This window comes from Pipistrellus hanaki, assembly GCF_964339955.1.
Source record: "Pipistrellus hanaki genome assembly, chromosome: 1".
NCBI classification, from domain to species: domain Eukaryota; kingdom Metazoa; phylum Chordata; class Mammalia; order Chiroptera; family Vespertilionidae; genus Pipistrellus; species Pipistrellus hanaki.
The window spans coordinates 66,294,700-66,303,543 of NC_140503.1; the positions used below are offsets into that span (position 1 = coordinate 66,294,700).

At 37.6% G+C, this 8,844-nt stretch overlaps 1 pseudogene across 1 annotated transcript; it reads right to left on the minus strand.

Annotated features, from left to right (window-relative positions):
• Positions 1–420: 420 nt before the first annotated feature.
• On the minus strand, positions 421–1,672 carry LOC311620418 (N-acylneuraminate cytidylyltransferase-like; annotated as a pseudogene). Its single transcript has one exon. The product of its transcript is annotated as an N-acylneuraminate cytidylyltransferase-like (transcript).
• Positions 1,673–8,844: the final 7,172 nt, after the last annotated feature.

Sequence of the window (8,844 nt, forward strand, 5' to 3'; positions counted from 1 at the left end):
TCTGTGAAATATATGTTTTTAGTTAATAGAAGAGCATGTCTTATCAGATATACTGTTCCCAAATAAATAAAATTTCAGCATTATCAAAAGCACACAAACACATAGTTTTACAGGGTACAATACAAAGCCAATTTTGATCATGTTCTTACTTGCATTTACTAAAAATGTGAGAAAGACTGTAAATCTATCTCTAAATAAGTATCTTGCATCAAGAGAGAAGTACAGCACAATTATTTCACAGAAGGTTTTGGAGAGACAACTTGAGAAAACTTTGCTTTAAAAGATATGAAGATATATCACAAATAAACTCACATGTCTATAACATTAAAACATGGAATTGCACTTAATAAAAAATAAAAGTAAAGTAGCTGAAGAAGGCTGTATACTCCCCCCCACCCCCCCATCACATTATACTAACTTCTATTTTTGGCAGAAATTAGCAACCTTTTCCATTAGTAGGAAAATGTACTCTGCAAACTCTAGGAGGGCACTACGGCCACCATTACATGTGCCAATATTACCTTCTGGGCAGTGGAACAGGCATAAGCAGGAATAGCCTTAGGCCTACTTACTTTAGGCACTCCTCATCAGACACTTCATTTCCAAGATATGCCACTTCTTTCCATCACAGGCCAATTTCTTTTCTCCATTCATCTACAACTGCTAGCTTTTCCAGTACATTGACTTCCATTTCGCAATCCAGTTTTAAAGAAGAGAGAGTCTGCTTTGAACAGGCCCTTTCTGAGATTAATGTCACCTCAATACCACTTTTCTTTAATAAACTTATGCCAATAGCATCTTTTACATTGTAAGATACTATTTCTTTTGGGTCTCCTGATACATAAATGTGGCCATTGGTGAGACATCCATCAATACTGCAAACCAAAAGTTTTCTCTCCTTTAAGAAGTTGCCAAAATAACCATATCTTAATACTTGTTGTTCTTCAGTAGGCCAATCAATATCCACATCTATTGTCCACGCTGTGCTCAGCATGCATTTCATAGTAGGCCCTGTAAGTAACCCATCTCTATCAAATGTCTCAGCAAAATAAAATGAGCCATTTTCATATAACTCTCCATCCCAATCTTGTCGAAGAAGTTGTTTAGCTGGATTCAAATTCAGAGGTTCTATCACTTCATGAACTCTCTTCTGAGTTTCACTCCATCGAAATTGCTGGCGCCTCATAACAGAGAAAACAGAACCATATACTTCTTTTCAAAACATATCTGCAACTTTTTGAAAGTCAGTAGGATGTAAAGATGGAGAAGTAGCTTGGATATTACTACCTTCAATGTCAACCTCATTGTGATAACTAAGCAATTCTATGGTGACATCTAATGAGGTAGAGCTGTCTTTTAAAACTTCAGAACTTCTTCGATGAACATGTGCACCAAATTGTTTGGCCACATTCTCAATTTCATCATGGTCCATTGAAACCCACACACTCTGGAAGACCCCCGATTCCAGGGCCACATGCAGGACCCGGCCAATGAGTGGAATCCTCACCAGATGCTTAATGTTCTTCAAAGGGATGCCCTTGCTGCCGCCCCATGCATGAATTAAGGCTGAGCAGAGACAGCCGCCCCTAAGGGTTGGAGACAGGGGTGGCGGCCCCCTTCTCCTCCACCGAGTCCATCTTCCTCCCACACCTCCTCCCCAGCTTCTCCACATCTGGGAGCTCTTCTCTAGAACATTTCTTATTGTTTATGTAAAAAAGCTATATAATTTTATTAAGCCCAAGGAAATAACATAATTTGATAAGGATCTTAGTTTATTAAATGTGGGGGTTATTATCATTATTATAAAACCATACTACAATATATAACACTTACAAAGAACAATTACATTTAATAATTATGTTTATGTTAGTTATAAATATAATTGTATAAAAATATATTTTATTAAGTATGTGAAATAAAATTGTAGGTTTCATAACCAATTTTTTGTAATAACTAGTGGCCTGGTACATGGATTCATGCACATTGAAAGGAAATTAATTAGAAGGAATATTTAAATATCTCAGTTTGACCTTTCTCTATAATAGAAGTGTCCATCAAATTCACGATACAAAATGACAGATCAAAACACACATGAGCAATTGGTACAAGTGAGAGCTTGATATATATTGTGCATGTGCCAGTCAATGTTTATTTTTAAATTGCCAGTGAGTTTGGCCAGTTGGTTGGTCAGATGGCCTTCTGATGGAGGTCATTCTGAGTGATTAGTTTAATTGACCCTTCAGTCCACAGACCGATGCTCTATCCACTGAGCCAAACCGGTTTTGGCTAGAAACTACTTCTTAATGTACAGCCCGAGTATTCCCTTGCTCAATTTCATCTAATTGCTAAATTTCTTTTGTGTTTCTTTCAAAAAATGACTAGCCATACCTTCCCTCAGTTTCCACCCATTCAAATACATTTAGTTATTTATGTTTTCATTACAGTGCAATTCCTCTAATCAAAGTTGTTTACATTTCTCATTTTTACCCTTTCTGTGGGGCGGGGGTAAATCTGTGACATGATAACCTTTTAATTATGCTCTTTTAAGAGGATTTTCTAGATCATAAACACCAAATTTGTAATACTGTAGCTCAACTTGTGATGCCTATGAAAATCATATCCCAGGAGCTTTATAATATTAACCATCTATTGTATTTCTTCCTTTTGAATATTCATATACTTTGAAATTTTCAGGACAAATCTCGAGTGATCTTTATTTTCTATACCTGTACAACTTTTCATGATTATGCCAAGTTTGCCAAATAGAATGAGAATTATATATTGTAACTATGAGCAATCATTTACAATCTTAATAACTATTTCAACTATACTTAAATTGCAAAGTGAGCACAACAAAAATATAATATCTTTCGCAGAAAATGGAAGCATTAACACCATCTTGGGTAACACAGTCTTTAAATAAAAACAACAAATGATTTAAATTGTCATTATTCTGTTAACCTTGGGATGAATTGCCAAAACTTGTATTAGGCATCAGAGTTGATTTTCCTTTGCTTTTAGGCAAGAAGAATGGTGGTGCTGCTGGAATAAATGGAGTAATTGAAAGCAGGTAAGGTTTATGATGAGGAACCTTGAGAATAAAGTCTTATACAACAGTTTGGAGGAGGATATGCCTTTAACTTAGGAGTGAGGGCTTAGAACATTAAAGTCAGTATTTGTGGAGGATGAAAATTTAGGAGTTGGCTTTTAAGAGGTTGAGATTTTATCCATTCTAGGAAAGTTAACATTTTAACAAGATTTTGCAATTAAAAAGACTTCAAGATTTCAGATGTGTAGAAGATACTTTTATTTTTATTATTATTTTGTAATTGTCATTATTGAAAGTGTTACATAGATTTCCCCTTTCCCCCCCCCATTAACCTCTTCTAGCCCACTCTTGTGCCCGCAATAGAAGATACTTTTAAACAAGATGCAGTCTGCAAAAATAAGTCCAAGGTTCTTGAGTATGGAATCCATATACTTACTTACTTCAAATTTCAATTGCATTACAAATGTTGCAAATCATTTAGATATAATAGTAAAAATTATATATAATAAAATGGTAATATGCAAATCCACCGAATGCTAGAAAGACCAGTAGCTATGACACTCACTGACCACTAGAGGGCAGATGCTCAATGTGGGAGCTGCTCCCTGGTGGTCAGTGTGCTCCCATAAGGGGAGCACCACTCAGCCACAAGCCGGGCTGATGGCTGGGGAGCACAGCGGTAATGGCAGGAGCCTCTTCTGCCTCCATGGCAGCACTAAGCATGTCCAGACTGCTAAAGGTTGCAGGTAGGGCTGAGAAAACCATCCCAACCCCTGTGGGTGTACAAATATCGTGCACCAGCCCTCTAGTATTTTATAATTATCAATAATGAGATAGAACTGATCAAGTATATAAAACCAGTTATGAAAATTGGCTATTATGAGTAAGAATTCTTTGTTTGATGCTAACATTGTAACTTTTTCATTTTGGTAGAAAATACTAGCAAAAAAAAATAAAATATATATATATATATATATATATATATATATATATATATATATATATATTGATATATATGAGGGTCAACTTTTTTTGAAATATCAGTCATTACCTTGTCCTGATAACCTGTGCTTGCTCCACCAATTTCTGTTCAGTTACATCTCTGCAGTATGCTGTCTAGGACACCTCTTCATTTTGCCACATGTATTCTTGTCTTCTTGAAAACCATGGGTCTGCTTACCAGAAATAATCTTAAGAACAGTTATGCTCTTGATAGGAACAAATGAAGCAATGGTTAATTGATGACAGTCATAAAAGAATAAACATAGCAATATTACAAATATTAATACAATCCGTGGTCTTCATACCAAACTTTGAAATTTGTGTTTACCCACTGGACAGTAATTGAATACAATTAAACATTGTTCCATTATATGTGCATTAATTTGAATATTTATAACTCTTTTGCATTTAGACATTTGCTAACTATATTGCCAGTGCTATCTCAGAGTGAAAAAATAAAAGAAAGCACTGATAGAGAAGTCAAAACAGAAAATAAAAAACTCTGAGTCTAGTTGAACCCAAAGGTTAGGGGCAATGGTGTGGAAAGGAAAGCTGGGATACAAAATGACGCCTGTTAATTCATATAACAACTGCATTTACCCATTTGAGGTAATGCAAATGCATGATAAAAGTAAAATGACCAAATCCAATTATATGCATCAATTCTATCTTCTTGAGCAATTATCATTCTTTCGTAAACTGTAATTTTGGCCACTTGTGTGTACCAACCCTTAATTGTCAGTAATTCTCTAGTTTTCTAGCATTTTGTAATGAGATATTTTAGCATACAACACTGCTGCTGCCAGCTATTTACATTGTAGAACTGAATTGCCAAACAGACATAAAAAACATGGGAGGCAGCTACTTGCAGCATTTTAAAATATTTTGCTTATTTATTTGATATTTCAAGATAGCAAATTATTGACAGAATCAGTGGTAATCTTGAGGGTCCCAGAGCAATCGCTACTATTTTTCTTTCCATGTCATAATCTCATTAAGAATTGTAGAAATCATTTTCCTGCTTTAAATGATACCATGTGGGCAAGAAAAATCACAACTGCTACTGTTGGTTATTTAGGTGTTACTAAAACTCTCTATTTTTCTTGGAAATATAATTTTCAATAAATTCCAGAAATAGAAACTGGTCATCATATACAAACCAATTTTTCAAAAAATGTCTGTGTGTACTTCCTACAGGTCTGGAGACTTGAATGTTTTCCATATAACCAAGTCAGTGTGTGTGTGTGGAGGGGAGGAGGGTGGAGTTGTCTAGGAGTTAATGTTAGGGGGAGTTTAGGATGGGCATGTTTAGGAACAGTCCCTGGATTGCTTCACTCTTTCTTTAAAAAGGAAGCCAGTGGAAATCTTAAATGCATGTTACTAAGTAAAAGAAGCCAATTTGAAAAGGCTTCATACTGAATGATTCCAATTATATGACAGCCTGGAAAAGGTAAAACTATAGAGATAATAATCAGTGGTTGGTTATCAAAAGTGGGGGTGTGGGGAGAGAAGAACAGGCAGAGCATAGAGATTTTTAGGGCAATGAAAATCCTCTGTATGGTATAATGATAGATATGTATCGTTTTACATTTGTTTGTGCCATAGAATGTGTAACACCAAGACAAAACACTACGGTAAACTATGGATTTGGGGTAATTATGATGTGCAAATGTAGGCTTACCCTTGGTAAAACGTCGCATTCTGGTGAGTGGATGCTGATAATGGGGGGGATTAAGCATGGGCACCAGCAAAGGGAACATGAGAAATATCAGTACCTCTGGTTTAATGTTGTTGTAAACCTAAAACTACTCTAAAAAAGATAGTCATTTTGTAAAAGGAAGCTATTGCACTGGTTCATCTCAAGGTGCCTCAGAGTTTCTAGTGGCTTTCAGTTACACTTTAAATTGCTTGGTTAGGAGAGGGGGTGCTGATGGCTAATAGAAAAGGGTTGGCCAGGGACTCAGAGATTTGGATTCTCTGGAGCCTTTGTTCCTCACTAGTTATGCAATGCACGAATGCAGCATAAGGAGTTCTTCATCTACCCAATGACAACATTGACTTATATTTGTACTAGAGTCCTAGTGCACAAAATTTGTGAATGGGTAGGGTCCCTAGGCCTGGCTGGCAATCAGGGCCGATCAGGTTTCCAGCCTCCCCACCTCCTACTTCCCTCACTCTTTTAGCACCTCGCTGATACCACAGCTGGTCACCCACTATGTTCCATGCTTCCCCCTGGTGGTCAGCACATGTCATAGCAAGTGAGCAAACTCCCCAGTCTCAAGGGGACACTTTGCTTATTAGCCTTTTACATAAGCCTAATATGCTCTGTCTGACGATTCAACTGTTCGACCAGTTGCTATGATGCGCACTGACCACCAGGAAGCAGATACTCAGACTGGTAGGTTAGGTTGCTTCTGGGGTCTGGCCCATTGGGACTGGGCAAGATGGGCCACACTTGCTCTGGAGCCCTCCCGTGGTCACTCCCTAGCCCCAATAGTGCACTGGTGTGGTCCCTCAGCATAGCCTGTGCCTTTTTGCAATTTGGGACCCCATGGGGGATGTTGGAGAGCTGATTTCAGCCCGATCCTTGCAGGCCAGGCCAAGGGACCCTACTGGTGCACAAATCTGTGCCTGAGCCTCTAGTATATAGATGATACCTTCAGATCTCAATATTTCTTTTAACAGCCAGTTGCATATTTTCCCAAGTATTTCCTTGCTCATTGTAATTTAAAGCTATTTCTATATGTTTATTGTTCTTTGATTAATATCCTTGTATTTGTTGCCTTTTAAAACGACTTTCAAAAATAGAATTAGTATGAGTATTTTGAAATAAATAATTTCTTATTATTTGACCCATTTTTTTTCCTATTATTTTTGAACTGCTCAATTAAGATTTAAAAAAAAAATCTCTTTTTTCCAAATTTCCCTGTATTTGATCTTGTTTATCATTTCTTGTGATATTTCCATTGGTCTGTGAACATTCCAAGACTATCTTTCAGAAATGTTCTGCACACCCTATTCTTTTCAAGGTTTCTTCATTGATTATTCATCAAAGCCTAGATTCTCTATTTGAATTTGGAATCTCTCTCAACTTATACTGTAATTTTTGTTTATTTTTTTAATTTCAACTAACATTCTATTAAGTTGACTTATATTCCTATATCCATCATCTTATGTTGAAAACTGTATGTAGTACATTCTCATACCAAGATGTTCCTGAGTACTCTTCTCTGAGAGAATGATGTCATTATCCACAAAGTCTCAACTGCTGGAAACATTGGCAACATCTTCAGTCTCTCCTTTCTTATCCTTCATCTGATAGGTTTCCATCCTTATTGCCAGAGTATCACCTTATATATCCTTATTCCATTTACCATCACTCTGGATATCTACACTAATAAAAGAGAAACTTGCAAATTGACCATCACTCTGATACACTCACCAGCCAATCAGGAGAAAGTATGAAAATTAACCCAACAAAGATGGCAGCAGACATGGAGCTGGAGCAAGCAAGAGGCATGAGGTTTGGGGTGCCATCAGTGATGGAGGAAGCTAAGCTTCCCACCTGCCCTGGCTGGCCCTGGCCTCCGCTCAAGGCTATAAAGTTTCAATTACAGAAAATAAATAAATTCCAGATACCTGCTTCCAGTTGGCCCTGGCATCTGCTCAAGGAGGCTCTGAAAGAAAAAAAAGAAAGAAAAAAAGGAGGGGCTGGGAGCTTAGGTGGCCAGGGGCTATGGCCAGCCTGCAAACAGCCATCAGTCCCTCACCCAGGCATGGCCTGATCCCTGTAAATAGGCAGTCAAGCATCCCTTGAGGGATCCCAGATTGGAGAGGGCACAGGTTGTGCTGAGGGACACCCTCCCCCCTGTGCATGGGGCCTCTAGTATATATTATAATGCAACATATGTGATCAGAGTTCCAAAAAATTGAAGATGATTGCAAGAAGAGAGATTGGCATCTCTTTACTCAGTTGGTCACTTGGCTGAGCCTCTGACTTGTTAGTTTTCCCCACCTCTACCTAGACAGGACAAAAGTAACTAGAAAGAGATAACAGACCAAGGGAATAAAGGCAAAGCATCCTCATTCATACACAAATGTGTATGAGTTTCCTACTGGTCAATGGGCATCCTAGAGCAATGGGGGCTGGGTCCAAGGAATCACAGAGATGCCTTGAGGCATTTTAATGGGGGCAGGAGCTAGAAGATTTGGAAGAGATTGAGCTAGAGCTGCTCGATGGCTCGAGGAAGGAACGAATACATGTGTGTGCAAATCAATGTTCAAAGCAGTGTGCACAGGCAGATGTGAGGAACTCAAAAGGGAGAATTAGGCAAAAATATTATCTGCATTCCTATGGTACAAATGCTATTTAAGTACAAAAACATGTGTTTTTATCACTAAAATTGAAAGTCATAACAAGATGCATGATTGTATTTCATCCTATACCTCTTTCCCTACTGGCCTCCTTTTTACCCCAGCAAAGACATAGGATTGCTATTGCATTTTAACATGCCTTTTGTGTTTTGTGGTCGTAGTCTATTCACTGGCTAGTTCCATGTGTTCACTACCATTCAGTTACTGTGAAGACAGTTATATAAGGCTATTGTTTTTCTTCCGGATCATCATTTTCCCTCTTCACATTTCATAATGCAATATTCTCAGATCTGACATAGTTGATTTAATTGTTAAAATTTAACAGGTTTTAAAGCTGCAAACAATTCTTTTTTCATGATTTTAAACCCATGCCCATGTGATGCTCTTCCAGAAAATTGAATATATGCTACTTTTCTCCT